This window comes from Diadema antillarum, unplaced genomic scaffold (genome assembly GCF_040938485.1).
Source record: "Diadema antillarum isolate AM-2024a unplaced genomic scaffold, OU_Dant_1.0 scf00000186, whole genome shotgun sequence".
Taxonomy (NCBI): Eukaryota; Metazoa; Echinodermata; class Echinoidea; order Diadematoida; family Diadematidae; genus Diadema; species Diadema antillarum.
The window spans coordinates 290,064-315,066 of NW_027271075.1; the positions used below are offsets into that span (position 1 = coordinate 290,064).

At 37.6% G+C, this 25,003-nt stretch overlaps 1 protein-coding gene across 1 annotated transcript in view; it reads left to right on the forward strand.

Annotated features, from left to right (window-relative positions):
• Positions 1-5,390: 5,390 nt before the first annotated feature.
• LOC139723316 (E3 ubiquitin-protein ligase HECW2-like) overlaps positions 5,391-25,003 on the forward strand; it is a 76,937-nt gene continuing 57,324 nt past the window's right edge. The window contains exon 1 of the mRNA XM_071634577.1: positions 5,391-5,542. The gene's annotated coding sequence lies outside the window, so the exon portion shown is untranslated. The remainder of the gene's footprint in view (positions 5,543-25,003) is intronic.

Here is a 25,003-nt window from a genome sequence, read left to right on the forward strand (position 1 = left end):
TTCTGGTCGAGGTGAGAATTTAGCTTTTAATATTTTGCGAGATATTCAGAAACCACTCTATGAGATATCAAAGAGCATGCAATTCTAAGGGGTATCAAAAGTTTATTTGATGAAAATCGGTTTTGAAATGGCTGAGGTATCCAAAAACAAGGTGAAACAAAGAGATCCCGATAAAAGGCGTGGCCTGTCGCCCTTTATTGTCATCACTTTTTTGGATATCTCGGCCATTTGAAAACCAATTTTCATCAAATAAACATTGAATCCTTAAAATTACGTGTACATGTTCTTTTATATTTCACAAGAGGTTTCTCATTATTTCAATTAGGAATGTTCAAAACATGAATCCCCACCTCAATCAGTATTGTACAGTCCCTTTAACGAAACTTCAATCTAAAAATCAAAATGCTAAATACACTTTGTAAACATTGTAAATGTTGTTACTCCTCCAACATTCAAAGTACTTGTATTAAATTTTGCTCACAAAATGTTGAACTTATCATTTCAGAAATGGTAATTCCAATATTTTGAGTGTTAAGTCAAACATTTATAAAAGGGTCAGAGAAGTTAACATTTAAAATGTCCATTCATTTCATTTCAGAGTGTTCCGAACAAGTGAATGAACCTTCTATTTCATTTTCAAAATTACGAACCTTCGAAATAACGCTATAAATGTTCGCAGTAAAAAGAACCCTTGTTAATTTTCGGATTAAGGAACATCTAATTATTAAACGGGGGAATTATTATCGGTGTTTCGGAAAAACGAATCTTCGGAATAACGAACAGTATTTCATTTTTGGAATAACGAACATCACCCTTCTGGTCACCCGTCTACGCGATTAAGTTCACTCTTTGTTGGAACATGAATATTCCAAAAGTAATGCTGCGTTTACGCCATGATCCCGGCGGCCAAGGCAGTTACGTTTCAGGCCACCGTGGACAAAACGGGATTGACATGAGACAACGCGGTGAGACGGGATAGGCAAACGCGACAGGCTGTGATTTGCCGCGAATGCCTTGTCAGATTTTTAAACTGTCAAAAAATTTGCCACGGCATTCCCGGTGCTAATGAGGAACTTTGTAGGCCATATATGCTGTAATAAAACGGGGTAAACACAACAAGACACGACGGCACATAATATGCCGTAACAAAAATTGGCGGTGGTCCATATAGCGGGACGCGACGAAAATATTGATAGTCTAGCCTGACCAATCGCCGTGAGAACAGGGTCTTTACAGCTATACACGTTCAACGGGGCGAGAACTGGACTGAAAAAAGACTAGAATACGAAGAGGGAAACGGAGGACTGTCTCATCTATATCCACGGCGTACAACGTTTCTGGCAAATTAATGGGGCTGCCGTGGTTGCCGGGAACATGGTGTAAACGCAGCATTACGTCGAGCAAGTCGCTATGCATGACAGGGGCGGATACAGGAATTCCGTTAAAAAAAGGGGGGCAGTTTATTTCTCCATAGGTCTATTTCCGGGTTTAATAAGCTGACAAGCAAAAAAAAAAAAAAAAAAATTTTTTTCGTACCACTTTTGGCGTTAATTGGCTGACAAGAAGAAAAAAAAGGTCATTGTGCGACTCATGTACGTGTATACTTTTATCAAAAACAAGCAAACAAACAAGCAACACAAAATTGAATGTATTTCTTTTACAGCGTATTTAACTCTTTATGTGCCACGTTCGCACGTCCGACTCAGTCGACGGCGTGCCAACTTCGCATATTCTGCTCAACAAACAAAGCCGCCAAAACCGATCGATAAATCGCTAATCACTGCTAATCCCGCGACACAATGAAAGCGTTTCTCGTGCTTTTGTTCCTCTCATATACAGCTTGCATTCTATGTGGTGATTGACTATCAAGCAGTGTTCCCAACTAGATTTGCTCGTACATTCTAAATTTCTGTCACGGTTTTATGTGCAAAAGTCATACCTTTTCAGTAATGTAGCAACTGGTCATTCAAAAGAAAAAAAAAAATGAAAATAGATTCGTCATACAATTTATATCGAAACTAAGCTTGGCATTTCTCTTTAACTTTGCCTGCTATTATGCCCATCTTAACAGTAAGTTATACAAATTGGAAAAAACAGAACTCTTTCTGAAAGAATGACTACCTTCCTGTCTCAGAATAACGTGGCACACAGGGGGTCAGTCTCCACCATGGCACATAAAGAGTTTTTAAAAAAATGCAAAAATAAAGGAGGGGCACTCGCCCCGTGCGACCCCCACCCGGCCGATCCGCCACTGCATGATGTCGCCACCAAGTGACGTGCCTATAACAAACTGAAAATAATTAATCTAGGTAATCGAGCTAAAAACGAAATGGCTGACTTTTATCTGGGGTCAAAGTTACTCGAGAAACGAGAATTTGAGCGGAGTAGACAGTGGTACCCTCTAGCTACCTACTATCTGTCTGTAGGCCTCCAGGCCTATACATCTTTATACCTGACGATATACCTGACTGTCCATGTATTTGATATTATCTGGTGACCATTCGTGTTACGCGAGAGAAACAGAGGCATATCAGACCACTGCCCCGGAGATCTCCAGATGGGGTTTTAGTTTTTCAACTAATCTGCGTTATTGATATACTATACCATCTCAGACTTCATTCTATGTGTAGAATATATTAACTTCTGACATGCACAAAGCGAGTTTATATTAGCCCACAAAGAGATATACATTGCGGATTATCACGGTTTAGCCTTTTTACGAGCTAGTGATATCATTAACACATATCAATCAGAATGACTTGATTAAAAATCAAATTCACCAGACTCTTAACCATTACTTGTCAGAATCCATGCAGTTATGGGCCCTCATGAACATGAAATTGTGCTTGACAGTAAAACTCTCTCTTGTTTGTAGCGGATAATATTTCTCTCATGAATCATTGCAAGTATTTAATTACATGCATAAAAAGGCCTTGCTGTTTCATCCTACTCGACGTATATAAGGACATCCGAATCTCGTGTTTTGGCTGTGTTTAATAAGAAGATGCTACCTAATGGTACTATAGTAATCAACTTTGACTTCTAAAACAGTCGTAATTCAGAGGGCCATTCACATTTTACTATAATATGCTATATTCAAAGAGTGAAAAAAAATTGAAAAATATAACGAGCCATGCTCCGAGGTTTCCTGGTAATAGCAATTCAAATTCATTTATCTGTTTCTACTTCTTCTTTTCTTTTTCTCATTTTTCCATCAGTTAGAACAAATTGTCAAAGTTATGTTGTTATATTGTTGCATTGACATATTCTAAATGTTATGAAAGTCGTTCTTAAAGGGGAATATAAAACAGGTAATGCATTAATTTGTATATAAGCAAATTCATTATCAGCTAATGCCGTTACTGATACTACCTAACGCATTCAGACAGATCTATAGGAATGCGACGATAGTGATGACGAAGGCAAAAAAAAAAATCACTGGAAATAGATTTTAAGTACATTGTACATGTAAAGTATATTTTTGTTTTCTGAAATGTTCCCCTCATGGATTCTCTACCTTCTTTTATCTTAACCGTCTTAATAAGGACTTTATCACACGGTGCCATCGACACGTTGTACATGCACAGAACATAGCAAGTGTCACGAATAATGTCATTTATTTCCATGTGTTCGAGTTTATATATCTATGTATTTCTTTATTCATTTATCAATTCATGGATTTATAGACCTAATACTTATTGATCTTAATACAGCTATTATCGTTGCATTTGAAGAGTTTGTTCGCAAAAACCGATAAGTCCATATTTGCCAAATGGAGATATTTGCGATTAAAGGTCAAGAAAAATAGAGAGAATAATACTTTTTTGCTTGTTTTGACCATAACTTTAAGAATGTACCTTTATATGTAGTGACCAATATACATGTATTATTTTGTACTTTGTGACAGAGACCGTGCTTCAAAATCTTCCAAAATGGACTTATCGGTTTTTGCGAACAAACTCTTCATTTATTCCCATTATTCCAGCATTGACATCAATCAGTATTTATCAATCCAAGCATTTATCTAGATATATGAATAAGAGTAATCTTCCTTTGGGTGAGGAAAAATAAGAGGATGATTATGCTTTGAAGAGAGTCCAGCGGGCCAACCCTGTGATACACTATTATGCATCAGGACTCCAGAAATGGGCCTCTCTGTGCCGGCCTCTCGTAATTTTGGCACGGGCATCAAGGAAAGCCTGGTCGCAAATGCAAGTAAAGAAAACGATCTTATACGTTGACAATAAACACAACTGAGTAAAAATACATCAAGCATAAACTTTGCGTGTGTATCAACAGAAAGCTTAAAGATCTGCCAAGTTTAGACACAGTCCGCGGTAGCATGAGATTGCTTTATGAATAACCAATACAAAACTTTGCTCTAATTATAGCCGTCGTAGTTGTTTAAGATATGAAATAATTTAATGAATGATGTTGTTGAATAAAAGATCAGCAGCCGCGAAACACAGGATTCAATAGGGGTTATATCAAAATCAAGCTTTCGTCTTACTTTTGGGTATGTTTGTTAAATACTATAGTAAAAGAAATAAAACAAGTCGATCATTGTCATTATATACAGAATGTTGCAAAGTATAGTAAAATGAAACATGGCTGGCGGAACCGTGGAGGCCGTGGGGGCCCCAAACTTTTTATGCACCATACAAAGGAATAAGGTGTCAGCTCTTTGGGCCCCCACACTTTTTGTAACCCGGAAGTACGTAAGTGGCACTAGATAGAAATACAACTTAGATAGATTTTTTTTTTTCGTCAGCTGAAAAAACCGGAAATGGATGGGGAGAAATGAGCTGAGGACCTTTTCTCTTTTTTTTTTTTTTAGCTCATGAACCCCGGAAGTGGGCTCCCACACTTGTACTTTTGAAAACGCTCCACCGGCCCTGGCTAATATCAGGGCCGGCGCAGTGTTTTCAAAAGTGTGGGGGCCCACTTCCGGGTTTCATGAGCTAACAAGCCAAAAAAAAAAAAAAAAAAAAGGTCCTCAGCTCATTCTCTCCCCTCCCATTTTAGTGCCACTTACGTACTTCCGAGTTGAAAAAAGTGTTGGGGCCCAAAGTGATGACACCTTATGTATTCCTTTGTATGGTGCACAAAAAGTGTGGGGGCCCGAGCCCCCACGGCCCCCACGGCTGCGCCGCCCCTGAATATTTTTAGAAACACTGAAGAAACAGGATAAGAAAGGTCTATGATGACGGAACGTAAAGGTAGTCACACGCCATCATCAGTTCGGTTGTTATTCTCAGCGCTACCTCGCACAGCACTGAGGGGGAAGCCATGTATGGCTCAAGCCGAGCTGCCGGTAGGGATCAAGGGGGAGATAGCCGAATTGTCCAGCCAGTGAAAGCAGCGGTGTGTGTGTACCGTACCCGCCGCCGGTGTGGTCTTCTTGCGAAGACGGATCCATTCATTACGTTTATACCGGAAGCGGAGGTACTGCGGGTACATACTGTGGATTAGCCGTCCTGATTCTGTATACTGCATACGAGAAATTACCCTTCAGCATCGCTTTCCCGGAGACAATACTGAGGTAAACTAACTATTTTCCTTTGTTTTTCAATTGTTCTAGGTATCAAACATGTATTTGCGCGAAGCAACATCTGTAGGTAGCTGATGTTGCAATTGAATTAACGGCCATGATTTTGCGTTGTTATCTTATTTCTACGCCCTGCCAGCTTACGGATTACGGCTCTGTCGTGGCGCAGCTACGCAATGCATTGGCGTATGTCTGCCCGACCGAGCGACGAACGTAATGTTCGTGCAGTGCAGTGGATGTATGGAATTGGAAGGAGGCGTGTATTGGCATTGGGATGTTGTCTCTGCTGTGCTGGTTGTTAGTTGCTACTTAATGTGTAGCTGATGCTTGCCATAGTAATATTTTAAATGATGGAATGGTGGTTAAAGTAAACCCCAGCTAAGTCGGATGAAAGGTACCTTGTGTTTTTCTAAGGAAAGGATAGTTTTAATTTTAAATGAACATATTTCTACAGTCCCCTGATCCTGTGTTAGTGATCCTGAGGCTGTGCTGTGCATGTAATTTTAGTAAATTTAAGTGCAAGTGGTAGATATAGATTATATACCAAGTAGAGCTAGTCTATTAATTCCATAAATGAATGACCTAGATTTTATGTGTCAGTTTTACCAAAATTTGTTATTAACATAGAGGTCTAGTTCATCAATAGTTCAATTGAAAAGCATCATTGAAATGATTTTTGATAATCATTTAAATACATACAAAGTAATTTTAGCTCTATTTTTCAGACATGCCTAGATGAGCTTTCAAATTACTGAACAACTAATAATATGAACTGCATCCCAAAACTTTACCTATCACTGTGGTGGTGTATTTTCTGATCCACCCAGCTCATATTCATCACGACAAAATCTAGTTTCTTTTCCACTACAAAATTGTTGAGATATGTAAGTTACTAGTAGAGGATTGCATCATCTTTGTGTCATTCCACAAGAATGTGTCATTCCACAAGAAATCCTGGGGAGCATTTCATGAAGCTTTATGTCCGACAAAGTTGTCGGACAAATTTGCTCTAAGCCAATCAGATGCAAGGATTTCAGTAACTTGTAACAGTTTGTCAGAAAAATATCCGACCAAAACGCTTCATGAAATGCCCCCCTGGTGTAGCTATGTAGATTGAAAAGATCACCCCATGTGATTAGTGTTAAAATCTGAAAACAACAACAACAACAACAACAACAACAAACAAACTGAAGCTATCCTTTACAAAATCCGTTTCGTTGGTGTACATGTTTGGATAAAACCGAACTCATGATGAAGACTTAATGTGGTACATGAGCAGGCCTTCCTCCCCCCCCCCCCCCCCCCCCGTTTGCCAGCAAAAAGACAAAAGAAATAAAAAGAAAAAAAGGGAGTCGCAGAACCCCCCTTTTTTGTTTTGCTTGTCATTTGATGAAGAAGTGTTTTTTGTGGGTTTTTTTTGTATTTTGTTTTTGTTTTTGTTTTTTGCTTGTCAGCTGATTAAATCCTGAAGTGGTCCACTTTTTTCTAATTCTGAACACCCCCCTGATTAGGAGGACAAACTCATAATGTGCTGATTTGCTCTGTCTTTGCTAATTGAGAGCGTATCGTATGCAAGCAATTAGCACTCACTCACTGGTGGTTAAAATGGCTATGTCCTTGGCTGCCAGTGGACAATTGATTTGCTTTTCTGCAAAATCAACAGAGAGTATCATCATTGAGTACATGGTCATGGAGGCTGGTGTAGCAGAGGGTTTAAAGACAAAAATCAATGAAATGTTTTCAGTACGATGGTGCACGATGCATGTGGTTTTCATTAGTGTGTAAGCATATCATGCTGTGTATGTCACTTTGCAACGCTACACTTTGCATTATACCTTTCTGAAAACCAGCCAAGTAGTGGCAAAGTGTTCTAGCATCAATTTTACACTGTATAACGCTTCAGCTACTGTACATCCACTCTTTCAATATCCCTTTGCAATAAGCGTATTTTGTGGGGATATGTTTGCATTTATGAGTATGGTTTATGTCAGTCTAAAGAGATGACCTCACATCTATTGATGAGTGGAAAACATAGGCAGATGTTGTTAGAGTAAGTACTGTAAAAGTGGACATTTTTGCGGTGTTGAAATTTTCGTACATTTCACGCAACCAGAAACTAGCGCGAAAATAAAAGCACAGTCGCAAATATTTTTGCCTGCCATACATGTATGTTCCAGTAGTTGAGGTCTGGCATGATTCCATGGAATTAAAAACATGCGAAACTCTTCTTACCCCTCTGAGCGCAAAAAATTAGTCGCGCGAAAATATCTTCTTTTACAGTGCCATAATTGTTTTGTTCTTCTTAAAAAGAAAAGAATGATGATATTGGTGTCCTGTAGAGTCTTTGAATTTTACATTTCCTGGAGCGAAGATGGTAGGCATATGCGGTGTACCGTTACTGAGTATAATTCTGCAGAATATTGACATTTAGCAGATATATCTGTGTGATGTATTACTGCATGTACCGGTATCTTGGAAGTACCGGTAGCTGGAATGATCATATTTTTCTTTTAATGTTGATAGTAGAAACAAGCAAAAAACAAAAAACAAAACAACGCAAGACAAAAAAAGGGGGAAAAAAGCAACAGCAGTAGGACTGTTGGTCATCCAATTTTTCTCTCTGAAAATTTGTTTACTTCTGGTAGGCCTACTACAATGTACAATGCATTTAGTGTGGTGTCCCCCCCCCCCCCCCCCAAGTTTTATACTCAAGGGAGCTTTTTACTGGCCGTGACCCCTTCAATAGGTATGGCCTATATTTGTAGGCACAATAATGCAATACAGGTCAGGCTACATTCCCTCAACAAGTTTCTCTTTTCACTGTTATTTATTCTCCAAAAGGTGTTCTTTGGATGAAAGGAGGGTGGGGTTTTGTGAGTGTGTGTGTGTGTGTGTGTGCATAATGTCTGCACATACTTGTAGGTCCTTTGTTCTCTTTGTTTTCTTTCTCTCTCTCTGTCTGTGAAACTGACCAAATGCTGTATTGTGTAGACATAATGGAATTAGAGTTCACAGAGGTCGTGTGGCTGACCTTACTCTGTCTAAGGGTCACCATGCAAAATGCTTTATAGGCTTTATACAGTGTATTGTACAAATGTGGGAAAATACTGCTTGTGTTGGGGAATGTCTTGCTGTCTGTACTACAATGTAAATCTACACAACTCACTGTCCAAAATATTCTTCAACCACCTGATATATCACAAAGCAAACAAGAACTTCTGCTTGCAAAACCTGATTTAGCATACAGATCTGTTCAGCTCTGGGCCTAGAAATAGAGAAAATAGCAAAAAGAAGCTCTGTTCAGTGTATAAATGAGGTTTCTCTCGGAAAAGAATTGTTCACTCAATTTAATGTGGGACACTCAAACCTCAGTATTGTACAACTAGGCTACCCATCCAATACAACTGACAGTGAGAGAAAAGGTTAGTGTCTGTTGTGTATTTTACACGGAACTACAGTACACTGTACATGTAGGCCTAAGTTGTGGAAGTAGGGTATTGTATTGAAAAAAACAAACAAACAGACAAACAAAAACAATTTCAACTTCCAATTGAAACTGGCAGTTGCCAATGTCAATCCTATGTTATACAGTGCATTGAGTCTAGTGTGTACAAAGTATTGATATTCAGTACATCAGTCATTGAACAGAGTTTAATTCCTGCGTATTTAATCCTCTTCTGGTGTTTCATCATCTTCTCTTTCTCCAAGTATTTCTCTGTCAAAACTTTGAATGATTATTTCATTGCAACAAAGCTGTTTCTTTTACTTTGATTCTTGATTTTAGTTATTAAATACGGTACTCATTTTTGCATTCTCATGCATGATGCAAATTTGTTTGCTTGTTGTCTGGGTAAAATGAAAGTATGCAAAATAATAGAGGTGTCATTGCAATACAACAAATGCAAATTATAGGGCATACACTGTAATACTTAACCCATTGAAGACGAGTCCCGAGAATACTCGGGCAGGTGTCTTTGGCAAGTGCGTGTTATATAGCGAAATCAGTCTGTCCTCAACAGGTCAATTAATATCATTATACAACAATGTATTGGTCCTGCTCACCCTGAGTAGCCTCTTCAGTATTAGCACTGCTTTCCAAGAGGACCCAACCATTATCATTGGCCCTTGGCAGCATAGCCAGATACCCAGTATTGTGAAGTACCCATTTTGTTAGCTATCAATCAAAAATGAAGTAGAATATTTGAGTAGATTATTAAATGTGATAACCCAGCCATGACAAGAAAATAAAGAGCTTTGTGAAATGTTCAGTAACTTAAAGAGCACTCACTACAGTTGAAGGTGGACTTTTTTTTTTTCAGTTGAATGAAAACCATAATAAACTGCACTTTTTTTCCTCAAAGCATCTATTCATTTTGTAATTTTCATGTCTTTCCTATAAGAAGACAAATCAGAAAGTAATGGTGGTTTATGTGATTGCCACAAACTGCGATCTGTATCATTTTAACACAAATTATCCAATTTCAAGCCTAGTATTGTGAGCTATGGATAATGTTCTCAATTATCACATGTGACTGCCCAGCTCAAAACCCACATAAAATAGGCCAAACAAATGTTCACTTTTCTACATAGCTTGAAACAGTTACTGTATCTCTAAGCTTTAGAAAGGTATTTAATTCTATAAGATTTTCAAATTGGATCATACTTCGGTAACTCATTCAAAAAGTGATTGAAATATTCCCAAAGAGAGAGTTAGGAGGTGCGATTTCATTTAAGGAGGAAAGAGGATTTTAAAATTATTTAGAATCACTCAGGCATGCTGTGCAGTAGTTTAAGCACAATGAAAGCAGCGCCTGTCTGGAAAAATATGGTCCAGAAAAATTGCTAATATATCAATTTGGGTATTGTTCTAAGTCATCAAATTTTAACAGTAGTTGTAGAGAAGAGATTGCTTTCACAGGTAAGACACTCTTTAAAAACTTGAGTCATTCAACCCGAATGACTGTTATATTTTGGTCCATTACAGAAAATCCTAATCTGTGACTTTTTGTGGGTTTGAGCCGGGCGCCTGGGGCAGTCACAAATGTGTTTAGGAAATTGCTTCAAAGTTATGTTCCTGTTTCCCCCGCCTGTCATTTTTGTTTGACTTGATTTGAAATGGCGACAAGTTTCTTTTTACTACATTATGAGGCATTATAAACCAAAGGGCACTCAATATTTATGTTGCACTACAAGACAGAAACAGCCATTTCAGTCTTTAATCGCAGACTCAGAGAAAATGCAAGTAATAATAAGATAATCTAGACTTAATGGAAATGTTGTTCTCTCTCATATCAGATTTTATTGCCTCTATTACAGTTTTACAGGTGATCTCTTTGGCATTTAATTGTATACTATGTGTGCAGTTTCACTCAGAATGAAATTCATATTGTGGAGAAGTAATTGATGATTTGCCTTGCGCTGCATTTGGTCTCAGAAAAGTGGGGTATGTAAACCACCTCCCAAGAATACATACATGTACAATTGTACTTGAATTTCGAACAGAAATTAGGCCTATGTATATTTAAAGTACATGTAGCTCCATGGAGCCCCATTTTCATCTTCTTGCTTGTACTACAGTTTAACAGTGCATCTTCTCAATCTTACAATTTAGACTTGAAGTATTAAACTACCATGTAGCTCAAATGGAGATGGAATGCACCTTTTACTGTCATGAATGTATCATCTTGATTTGCTAACCTGATATCAAAATCAAGATTTCCTTGAGGCACTGCAATAATTGTTCAAGTGAGAATTGTTCTGAAGAGACACATTGTATCCCCATCCTATCTCTTTCCCCGTACATAGATTTATTGTATACCTGCTTGAACAGTATGCGAACCAGTGTGTACACTAGTGTTGAAGAGCTGTCCGTCGGTCTGTATTTGGCTGTGGCTTGAAAGTGGAGGCATGTGAAATACATGGCAGTCATGTGCATTTGCTTGATAAAACGCATTAAAAAGGGTGTTTGGGTGGCATGCTTTATGATGGGGCAGAAATGCGAAGGTCACACACAAATGGGAACAAATGAGGCCAGATCAGCATGTTATAAGTGCATACAGTGCAAGTGTTGTTTGAGCACTCATTGTACCCTACCCTTGAATTAAAATGTTCTGACCCTGAATTTTGTCTGTATGCCTATGAATGCAAACAGCATAATGAAATGCAGTGAGGGGTACAGTTTTGCGTGGGAAAGTTGCTGAAATCTGTATGCTGGATGCACAGATGATAATTGCATTCGGATCCAGTATATGACGTAGGTCTTATCTTGCATTTTTTTTTCTTCTTCTACTGGAGGTCTGGAAGTGGTACAGAATGGTATCATACAAGCATATTGGCATCAGTTATGAACACTCCATTGTGCAAATATCAAACTGCCTATTTTCTGTGGATATTTGATACAGACATCAACTTCTATTAATGTAGATGTGAATTCATTCTGAAAATTGTACCACATTTGAACTCTTGCATGGTTTGGAATCTATCATTACGACACCTAATACTGTAAAACGAGGAATGTTCGCGTGCATTTTAATTTGGCGAATTTTGTGAGAGCCAAGATTCGCGAAATCTAATATGCATGCGAAAGTTCTTGCCTACACTATTTGTATGCATTGAATGTTAGAGGCAACTCGCGAAAATTTTATGCCGCGAAAAAGGCTGTTGGCTTTACCTCGGGAAAATTTCATACCGCAAAAATATTGTGTTTTACATTATATTTAGGCCTGCATTGTACTTTGACCATTTTGACTTTCACAGACATCTCTCGCTGTCATGGAATAATAACAAGATATATAGGTACATCAAATTTTCTTGTCAATACTGGGAGTTTCTTATTACAATTCTGCAGCCTATGTATGCACTAGAATGTAAAATGTTATGTAGTTCTATATCACTTTGTAGTTACATTCATGTTGTGACATGATGCTAAATGAGCTTTACAAAAAGAAACTTAAAAGCTACAAAAGTAAAAATATTTTTACTGGATTTTTTTTTTAACAGTTTTAAACAAAGTCAGAAGGAGCTCTTGTTTCAGGAACTTCAGGCATCGAAAGCGTTTGAAAGTAGAAGGGTCCAAACAAAAATGTTTGTAGTTTTGGGTCTGGAAAAACAAAAAAGAAACCAAACAGCAGCTTAACCCGTTGAGGACGGACTGATTTTGCTACAACACACGTTTCCCATAGACACCAGTAGGTGTTGGTCTTCATATTGATTAGCCCAAGTTTGAGATTTAAACTTTGGCAGTTGCTTTATAATAACATTACAAAGGAAGTTATGCACCTTTGAGGAACATAGAAAGTGATTAGTGGGTATTAAAATTTTTAATCTGTATTTGTTGTTACTTTTGAATAGAAATGTTTCATGCTCTGTCTCTCATAATTTATGAATTTAGTTTTTGTCAAAGATATTAAGTCACACTCAGGTTTCAGAATCTATTCTTCATTCATGTTTAGCGTGAACCCCCCCCCCCCCCCCAATTTCATAGTGTGTTATCAGGTCCTTGTAAATGATATATAAACAGCCAATTTTAATCCAAATTCAAGCACTAATCTTTTCAATACCAGAGGCCTGAATGTTTGCCTGGATGTGTATATCATGCATGGTGGGAAAATTTGCTACATGTAACTTTTGCTGGTAAAGTTCATTTGAATGAAATTTTCAGTTCTCTTGTCACTGGCTATCACTTTACAAGTATACCAGATTGTATCTATACAAGTACATTGTCATATCAGTCAAGGATAATTACAGTATGTAATTCTTTGGGAAGTACTTTCATAGATGTAGTAGAAACAGTGAAATAGTGGTAGTACTACAGGTAGTAGTAAGTCATATTTGATGGTTGTATAAAATTGTAGTACCGGGTATATAAAGAGTACAAGTAGAAAGGTAAGTGGCCATGGGAGCATGACAGTGCTACATGCATAAATGTTAATAGCGTTGAATTTGCAATGCACTATGACTCAAAGCATTCTCCATTACAGAGGATGAGGAACAACATTTTAAGATATTTATATAGATTTTTTTTTTCATTATCATTCTCTTCCTCTTCATGTAATTCAAAGGTTCAATGCTTGGAGGAAATTTCCTATAAAAGAGGGACTTGAAAGGATATCATTAAAGGCATTGCTTACCATTTGCACTTGAAACAAAAACCCAGCTTTAGTGAGCACTTCAAATACAGTAGTTCTGAAATGTGAGTTAGGGAAAGAAACAACCAGTGTAAAAGAAAGAAAAAAGCCAATCAGTATAAGGAATGTTAAGGTTTGTCAAATATACAGAATATGAACAATAGTTATACAAAGATTGTTTCTAGATTAAACTGTTTTCAGTTATGGTTTAGTGAAAAATATACTGATAAGTCCGTACATTTTAGGTTTTATTCTAAAATTTTTATATTTATACTATATGTAGGATGTTTTGTGATGCAACTGACCTACACATATGCATCAAAAACAATAACTAACATGTTTTCACTGCTCCCAAAGGTATAAAAACAGTACCTTTAAAGGTACACACATTTGTCACCAAGATCAGTTGATGTTTTATGCCAGTCAAATAGCAAACATGTTTGACCTTGTGAATCTTCATGATAATCTGTGCATGATATCATAACCCCACAAAAGGGCTGCTGTTTTGTGAGGATAAAGGCCATATCATTCATAAAAGGCTACATAGATTATAATATTTTCTTTATTGTCACAGTGTTGATTTGATTTCCTGTAGATGCGAGTATCTCTGTATGATACACTATGCATGGTTTAAATGTGAATGACTGCTTTATCCCTTTTTGCTTTCACCCGAGTCATCTGGATTGAGTGTTATCATTATCATCATCATCATCATCATCATCATCCTCCTCTGTTAAAATGTTATTGCCGAGATGGCGCAAATCATGTTCATAATGACCACATGTGCAAGCTTGTTTTATAGAGCAATTGACGTTGCAACTGTCAGTCAATTCAGTTCTTCACTATCATCATCTTTGTCAATGTCATCTCTACCCCCAGCCACTTTATGTAATACTGACTTTGTCAGAATCTTATTAATAATTATTATCATGTAGCGATGACATTCATCATAGTAATTGGTACAATATGAATGATATGGAAAAAAAATTATTGCCCAAAGCTGTTAAAAAAAAGGAGAATAGCAAGCATGTCATCAGTTTTGATGATGTTAACAATGTGCAAGCATTTTGTATGCACACAGTCATTGCATCCTCCAGTTCATGTATCTGTCCATCCACCTGTAGTGAATTGCAGCATCCATGATGACCCTTCATGTCATAGGTCCAAAGATGAGTGAGATGGGCGTCCATCCCATTGAGTATACAAACGGATGGATGCTGTGTGCTTCTCAGCGTTGGAAGACTACCCATGGATGTGTACACTACTGTCCTGGGCTCTTCCTATACTGTACACAGTCTGTGATGAATTTCAGTCCGGCATTCTGCCATAATTTCATCCTTCATAAACCATGCCATGTCCATCTACCCCCTCTCTCCCCTCCCCCTGGCCCATCCCCACCCCCCCCCCTCCCCTCTCCCCTCCCCCATCCACATCCCCACCCCTCCTCCCTCTCTCTCTTTAATACTATATAGCTCACTGTCGCTGTCAATATGGTAGAATACTGCTGGTAGGGGCACAGCCAACGTCATCTATAGACAAATAATCAAGGGGGCATCAATAGAATTACCATGAGATTCGACCTCCTTGGGTGATGAGTGTCAAGAATGACTCTGCTGACCCGAAATCATCCTTCTAGTTTGTTGTCTCTGCCCCAATTTGTCATATTCTTCCCTGTACTGCACTCCTGGTTGTTGTTAACTGCATGTGGTACTGAAGCCCTACATGTACATTGTACGATTACTATATTTTGTATGCGCTCAGTCTCCATCCCTTGTGAAATTTTGATGCATGCCCCGGCGATGTCGTACATCACAATGTTATGTACGGTACTCGATCTCCGAATCTTGCCGTTGAGCCAGAACGCAGTCTGACTAGAGCATGTGATATCTGACGTACACAAACACTTGTAGTTGCACACTGATGCAGTTATTCTGTTACACCTTGTTTTCACTGAGGTTTCATACTGGTAGGTACATATACATGTACCGGTACATGCTGTAGGTTAATGTACGTGTGCACCAGCAGCCATGTTGGATACGTACACTGAACACCAACACTTATATGAGTAGGAAATACATTTGGATATTAACTAGACATGGCTTACTTTGTACATCTGCATACGAGCAATATGTTTTCATGTTGTACCGAGAAATACTATGCTTTTAAAAAGTAATCCACAGCATAATTTGTGTATAGATTACAAATCGTCGCTGGAGTGACAAGACCTTGGTAAAAATGACTTTTTTTGATTAATGGTCGAATAATGGATTAAGTGATGTCCTGACCAAATCCCAACTGTCTTTACAGTGTACTCCAAAAATGAAGCCACCACGGCATGTCAAAGGATAGGCTATCCCATTCGCTAATATATAGTGCTTTGGCCGCCATGTTTTTTGGCTCTCCTGAACATTTGACATTTTGTAGATCATACAAGGTCTTGTCGCCCCAGCAACAAAATGTATGTTGTACATGTATGCACTGAGATATGTACAGGTCATGTTAAAAAAAGATATTCATATACGCATAGTCCACATACTATACATGTATGCAGATGTTTAGTAGGTACATTAATTATACATTATCATAGCGAAGTTGGTATGTACATCTAATACACATAACTTTATACATTATGTTGAAATGGGTGTATAGCCAGGTGCCCGCACCTCGTCAGGGGCCCGAATACCGTCACCCCGCTTAAAATCGTTTTGAGTGCACTGAACAAAAATGTATACCCGGGACTGTGTTCTTTACGCTTGAAACTTGGCAGGACTACCACAACCAAGCAAATTGCGGTGAAAACCGAACAGTTTTTCGCGAAAATCTGACATTTTAATAGGGCTATAGGAATACGTGTTATATGTCACCCGCACGCATCTTTTACGTGTATGTCTATGGGAACATCACGGTCACCCGCACACGTCTTTTACGTGCTAAGTCTATGGGAGAGCGGGTGACGAGTTGCGGGCCCCTTCCTTAGCGCGCAACTTTTTCGCATCGTTCGCCTTTGACGACGATAGCTGCAAATTTTCAATATCGATCAGTGAACTTGTGATTCCATTGGAATTTTCAGCATTTTTCCTGTATGTGAGTTGGATTTCAAAAAATTTCAGTGGCGAAATGTGATTCAATTATGGGCAAACATTAACTATGACGAGGTGCGGGTCACCCAAGTATACACTAAATTCATATTTACAAATGCATTCAGATACACCTTGTTCTTTGTATGGCAGAGACTCCAACTCTCCCGTTTTCGACGGGAGATCTCCCGCCGAAAACCCATTTTTGCAAAATCTCCTGTTCTCCCGTTTGAGATTTAATTTCTCCCGCCCTGGCTCTTTGTCTCCCGTTGGAAAGGATTCCTTACTTATTTCTATCGTGTGTTGAAAAAATAAGCCTTAGATAGCACAAGAGAGCATCTAGAACCCTAGGAACTTTGCGCTTCGCACACATCAAGTTGGAGTCTCCCGTTTGCTAGGGGTTTCAGGCGGGAGAATCTCCAGATCAGAAGGTGCTTTGGGTTGGAGTCTCTGGTATGGTCTATACAAATACAATTGTACCTACAGGTATAACTGCAATAAATACCTTGTATGAATCTAAAGTACTGAATAGTTTCAGAGTCGCTGAGGGGTGGGGTTGTTGTACATAACTAGTGCAATGCTGTACATTTAACATTAAAAAAAAATTAAAAGAAAAAGGAAGACATCACAGTTGCTGTATAGATGATGCAAAGAATGATGATGATGAGGGTGAGGGCAGTAGTTATTTTATATCAATATTGGCATTTGAGACTGCTGTCATCATGAACATCACTGTCAAGATTGCAACGATTAATACTCAGTATCACCAGTCAGCTTCATATTTTAGAGAGTTTACATTATTAAAAATGGGCCAAAACATACTGAAATAGCACACCAATTTAAAGGCTAATGTAGGTCAAAAGTTACTGTATACGCTATAATTTTCGCGTACATAAATTTTCGCGAATTGCCGCTGTCACACATTTTCGCGAGTGGTTAAATTCGCGATTGGGGGACCAGAGAAAATATGAAGTGGCAAAGAAAGTGTGAATTTTCAACTTACCAGCAAATAAGAATGATACTAGTTATACACTGCATGAAAAAGACTTGCCAAACTCTGTGAACTAGTAAGTTAGAATTCAACATTTTTGAAGTGGTTAAGTCCATCGCGCTAGATTTCTGACGAGTGGTCCCCTTGCGATAATGGATTGGCTCTCTACAGTATTCGTAAGTAGACGTGGACTTGCGTAAACAAGCTTAGCCAGTATGGTCTGTTCGGTAAGCCGTGACATGGTACTAGTACTACAGCTGTAGTACTGAAATGTTCGTATCATCAAGGCAAGGGATTCATTTTGGAAGGTAATATTTTCGCGTGTTGTTAATTTTGCGAATAGCTCCCGACTCGCGAAATTCGCGAAAATAAAACCCCCGCGAAATATATAGCGTATACAGTAATCAAGTGCTGATGGTCATCGCCAGCTAAAGGTAAACAAACCTGCTGTCATGACCAACCGCTACTGATAAATGCTGCACAATTAGCACATTTTCGTGCTCAATCATGTTCGCGGTTGCATGTAAGAAATTCACAAGCTCATGCTGTTTATCGGAGCAGAACTCGGGTACCATGAAAATGGAGCCAGATGAGGGCCTTCTTTGGATGGGCGGCCCGATGAATATAAACAGAGGAGAGACCGCTTTTTCAAAATTAGGGTCTTTAGAACGGTTCGAGGAGGCTCCAAATTTTGGTGGCCATATAAATGGGGTCTCAGTGCCATTGATACCTCATACAGCTAGTATAGCTGTCCGTGATAAACAAAGACTTCAAGTGGATCGAGACTGCTGTGTGTGAAATTGACCTTGCCGTTCACAGCAATACGATGCGAAACAGTGAAAGGTATTACATCGCTGGATTCTTTTTTCTCTCTGTTTTCATAACACACCCAGAATCCAATCTTGAATATCCCAAACCTGTTTTTCTTTTCTTTCTATCTATTTCTGTCATCTCTTAGCCCTGTAAGGGGGTAATGCGGCTGTTTCTTTCTTTTTCTTTTCCCCGCTCCGTCCGTTCCTTCGGTGGCTCGTTTTGATTGACCACGCAGTGTTCGGTGGCACAGTGTAGCAACCACTGTGAGAACATGACATCTCCCCATCACGAACCTCATCTCCCTCTGGGCTGGCTCTCTGTAGTCTTAGCATTCAGACTTCCAAGCTTTGATTTTTGTATAGGCTGTATTTAAAATCTATTTTTTAATCTTATGGAATGAAAACAATCAGACTTGCTTATACATGGTGCTGGCATTATCAACTGGAAATTTCTCTTGTGAAAGAGTAACTTTAAGTGGTCAGTCTTCATGTGTACACTGAACACCATAAACTTTCTACTGCAAGGCTTGGTTTGTTTGTTTCGCATTGCATTCTTTTGTTAGAGAATTAAAAGTACAGGTGTATACACTGTAAACATTGATATTTTTTGCGTGATTAATTCTTTCCACTGAGCGGCTCAAAAACGTATTCGAGGGTTGTTGAATTCGCGCTGTTCAATTGTCAACCCATTTACAATGTGCAGAGAAAATTCTTAAGATATTTTTGTGGGTTTTAGAATTCGTCCTAGCCAGAAGTAGCGCGAACATATTGTATGCAAAAATTAATGTACTACGAAAATTTCTGCGTTTAAAGTAATGATAGGCAAGAAAAAATCTTGCCAAAGACACTGGCCCTCGATTGGATAAATGAAGGCTCGTGGCAAAGGGGTAAACTGCGGTCGTACATATGGTGTGGTAGCATTTGATGCATTCGCTGGGACTTGTACAATCGATACATGTATGATGGAGGCTGTGATAATGAAGGGGGGATATGGCATCTTGGTAGAGGCTTATGATTCTTTTCTTTTAATAGTACATAGTGTATTTGTACTTGTATATTCCTACTGACATCAACACACACATGGATGCTGCAATGAGTGCATGCTGTCTAGGCAGTGTACATGTAATTTTATATGTTAGTACGTGATTGTGAGTTATTCATTTTTATGAAATCACGAAATCTTGCCACTTTATGCATTGCTAGTTTGGTTTGTGTTTATTTTATATGTTTGTGTGTACGATTGTATGCATACTATAATCTACTACAGTGTATGTCTGTGTTACAACTCAATGTCTGTGTTTTGTGTGAAAATAAGAAATATAATACATCAATGTGCATAAACGGCAAATAAATTTGACCTAAACAAGGACCTGTTGCAAATCTTCTTCATTTGACAAAGGAAAGAATTGGAAATGTCTTGTTTTTGTAAAAGATGTGCTTATAGCTCGATCAAACTGTTTCTCAACCTTCCTACACTGTAAAGTCTACACTCCTGTCTCTTTGGCATTCAAGTATAAAAAAAAAAACCCAAAGCAAACAAACAATGTGAAGTCTCCGGGTTTGAGGGTATGTTTTTCTGTAGTTGGACTTTGATGACTGTAAATGAAAAGACAGTTTTCTCAACTGTCCAGTGTCTTGACTTATAATGCCTGTATATGATCTTGATAGTGCCTGCTTAGAGTGAAAAAACTGACTGTGATTCACATCAAAATTGTGCTTTCCTTCCCAGAGGAAATCACTAGTGCAAATTGCTTCTAATTGATGAATTTGATTCCATGTGACCCTGTCTCGGATGATTCTGCCTTTGATGAGCTACAAGTTGCTTGCTGTTATTCTGAAAAAACAAAAAACAAAACAAAACAAAACAAAGCAAAAAAACAAACAAACAAAAAACCAAAATGTGCCATCCCACCCAGATCAGCTTTAATGCAGCAAGTACTATTTAGCAAGGAAATTATTGCTATCATTATATGATGATGATGATGATGATGATGATAATAATAATAATGATAATAGTAGTAGTAGTACCAGTTAATACATACTTGCCAACTAATAAGATTTTATCAGATTCAGTAAGATTTTTTGCATTAAAAATAGCAAAATAAGATTTTCAGTCGGAGAAATAAGATTAAAAAAAATATTTAGATATACCTTTCGTGTGTATTTTCTGAAGATTTGACTGAAGGTAAGATTTTTAACTTCAGTTTGCTTATAAAATAAGATTTTTGCAATCCACAAGTAAGATATTTCATCTTGAAATGTTGGCAGGTATGGAAATAATGATAATAATAATAAACATTATTATTGTTATTATCATTATTAGTATTATAATTGTTATTATTATTATTATTATTTATCATTATTATTATCATTGTTATTGATTATTATCACAAGTAGTAGTATTATTTAGTCTCAGTAGTAGTAGAAGTAATAGCATTGACATATTAGTATTATTCTTTTCTTATCTCACAATTCATCCGTAGACGAGATAATGGGGTGTAAACTATAGTATTGATATAATTATGCAGATTACTCAACAATTGTGAGGACACTTCTACAACGTAAGTGACAAATAGTCTTCTGTGCTATAAAACTTGTATGCATTATGATTATTATTATTTTCAAATCTGTTTGAATATCAGATAGTCTGTGAAACATTTGTAATAACCCATTAAACCCTGTGTTGATTTGCAGCAGAATTTATCATCTCGTCAGCAATAAATTAGTGCCTCAGAATTTTGCTTCATTACTTCCGCTGGAAAAAGATTTACGATGCGTTATGAAGATCCATTAACCCATTGAGGACAGTTTGATTTTGCTTCAACATGCATTTCCCATAGACGCTTGCCTGAGTATACTTGGGACTCGTCCTCAACGGGTTAACTCTGCATCAAATCAGGAAAAAGGATAAAATTTGCTAATTTCAGAATGAAACAGGAGCAGTAGTAGATCTTCTGAAATGTGTAAATGTTGGCAGTTTCAGGATCCATCAATGATTAAGCATTTCAAAAGGCTCTAGAAAATTATCCAAAAACATTGAATTATATATGATCAGTAACAGGTTCAAATGAAAGCGTCAACCATATATTTACATTGTATAACAATATAATGTTTTTACTCGGTTTTATAAAACACCAAAAGTGGATAGCTGGAAATTATAATTCATGAAAAAGACACTGCACCAAACCACATATTCAAATGTTATTTCTGGGATTTGATGGGTTAAATTATAAAGAGTGATGAGGTCATGACAGCTTTCAACATAAAATAATCATTGTCTGTTTTGTTCCGAAGTCCCCTATGAAGGGCCAGAGTGTCAAATAAATAATGCGTAAATCATGATTGTTGTACAATCAATGAACCGAATCCTATGTACAATGTATTCATGTGAGATTTGTTTTTTGATACTATGTCTTTCCTCAAAGGATGTATTTGTTTGAATGCCTATTTTCAAGGATTTCTGAGTCATACATGTAGTCTTTCTCCTCCAATTCTGGATGTTGCTGATATTCCAGCTTTTTCTTAGTCAGATGTTTGATTTTGCAATACATCATTAACCCTTGTTTGCAGAACATGACATTTTGCTGATTTCTTTGCAGAACATGATTACATTTTGCTGATTTGTTTGGAGTGTAGATCTTCAAGTTAAAAAAAAATAATTTCTTCTAGGAATAGATGACTCAGTCTTTCTCTGTCTTTCTCTTTCTGACTTGTTTTAATTTTTTCTGTCACAATGTAGGGGCATCCGATTTTGTGGAATGAAAAATAATTCCATGAAATGTTTTGTGATTGTAAGTATTTGTGAGAGAACTGAAAGATGTACCGTGCACCCTATTACTGTGACTTCCTTTATCATCTGAACAGAGTGAGGGCAAAGTCTCCACTAACAATGGTGTGACTATAATGCATCTCATTCTTGTACTCCAGATAATGTGGCAACAAAGTTTCAAATTAGGGGCACATTGACTCATGATGAACCAGGATTTGATTGATTTTATGGAGAGATATATACATTGGTATTGAAATTCAAGTAAAAGGTTAATGGAGAAGAAATGATGTGCCTACAGGGGAAACCATCTGAAATGTGTTCTGAATTACAGATTGAACTGACTTATAAAGTGCAGTAAGCAGTGTATGAATTTTACCTGGAGGTTTACTCTCCATACCAACATAGATTTGGGTATTTTGGACTACTGCATCATGAATGAAATGAAATGTGTCATTAGCAACATGAATGGACTGGAATGAATTCCTTGTCTTCCATGTCTTCAATTTGTTACGAGATTTAGTCGTCAATTCATAACAGAAACAACTGTACAGTGAGCGTTTAAAAAATACCAAGAACTTTCTTTTTTTTTAAAGGAAAAACATGTCTTCAGTTTTCAGAACAACAGGACTAGTTTTGTTTCAACTGATACGAGACGAACTGACTTCAATTCAAATTTGCGTTTGAATTGATCTTAACTGATTTTACTGTTTATTCTGAATATTTGTCATGGCAGTTTTTCAGATGATATCATCCACAACATTCAGTTGAAACTCATGACTCGATGGTTTTATATCAATTCCACTACTAGTAACTGTTTTCCTGAAATTTCATGTGTTTCACAGCCCTGTGGAACTGATGAGTCATGATCTAACATAATCAACTGATACATTTTTTAATGATGCATCTTGCCAATCATATTGCAAAATGGTATGGAGATTACACACAGCCATATCACATGTTTGCTGGTATGGGATCTGTAGAAGTGGGGACAAAGTCTTTGTGGGTAAATAACATATTTTGGTTCCTTGTGCGATGGTGTGCATGCATATCACCGGATATGAAATTACCTTTGCTTAAAACCGGGATTCTCATTAACCGTGGTCATTCACTTGTTGTAAGTATACAAATGTTAAAGGGATGGTATTGGTGGAGATGGGTATAGGGCTTTTAACTTTTTATGAGATACCAAGAAACCACACATGAAATTGTACAAAGCGTACCATGCGTACCAAGTCATAGTTTATCTGATGAAACTTGGTTTTGAAATGGCAGGGACATCTAAAAACAAAGCAAAACATAGCGATCATAATTAAAGGTGGGTCCCACCTTTTATTATGACCATGCTATTTTGGATATCTCAGCCATTTCAAAGTCAATTTTAATCAAATAAATGGTGAATTTCTATTGGAATTGCATGCCCTTTCACATTTCATAAGAGGTTTCTCATTATCTCACAAAAAAAGAAGGATGTTTGAGACCTGAAGTTGGGTCTCAACCAAAACTATACGATCCCTTTTAATAAATAGTTATACTCAAAACCTTGGTGAAGGATGTCATGGGGAGAGGGGAGGGGGAGGGAACTTGGGGCATAAGAGGGGTAGGAAGGGGGGGGGGGGTGGGGTGGAGGGAATTGAGGAAGAGGTAGGGGAAATGTAGAAAAGACCGAAGGGGAAGTGTTGCCAGCACTGAATTACCATAAAAATGGAAATTGTTGCGGTGTTGAAACTTTCATGCATTTCCCGCAACCAGAAACTAGCGAATAAATAAAAGCATGCAAATATTTGTGCTTGCCAGATATGTGTTCCAGTAGTTGATGTCTTTATTCTGCGGAATTAAAAACACATGAAACTCATCTTTATACCTGGCTGAGCACAAAAAATTAGTCGCTCGAAAATATCCACTTTAACAGGAGGTGGCAGTTTCACTAACACGTTCTTATTGAGTCATAAGCCAGGGCCTGAATGCCCTGGATGATGACAAATTTATTCAACATGACAACCAGAAATGTGCAAATGTTGAAACTTTAAGAGATTACAACTGCGTTAAATAAAAGTATAAATTGTACAAATTGCAGGTAGACTTCAAAAAGAGAAAGATATCTGATTCTATCTTTACCCTATGTACAACAACTCTCTGTTCAAGGTAAATGAATTGATACAGTATACCTATAATAGTCAAGTATGATATCAAGAGAACAGATACACCCCCTCACAAAAAAAAAGAAGGAAAGATGCTGATTTTGAGTGTTGTATATAAAATCAATCAGATTGATACAGATTTGAAGTTTCATGGAAAGTTTTAAAACTGCAAGGACTTTGCATGTAATTCACATTTCAGATTTGCACGAATTTTGAAATTGATGAAAGGGATAATGCACAATGATCTGTGACCAATGACCCCATGTACCGGTACTTGTAGGTTTAATGTAGAATACCAAAATGTGATGATGTTCAAACGGATTGAGCTTTGCTAGTAATTGTCTGTATGTTTTTATTGGGTTTTTTTTTTTTTTTGGGGGGGGGGGGATGGATGGGGAAGGGGGTCAGGTAATCAGTTATCCCCCAAACTTTGCCTGGTATATACAGCATATAGTGAAGATGTTTCTTTGGATAGCATTTCATCCTTGTTGTAAATTGGTGCAAGTGATGTTCACTGTATTTGTCCTGTTTTGATATCAAAG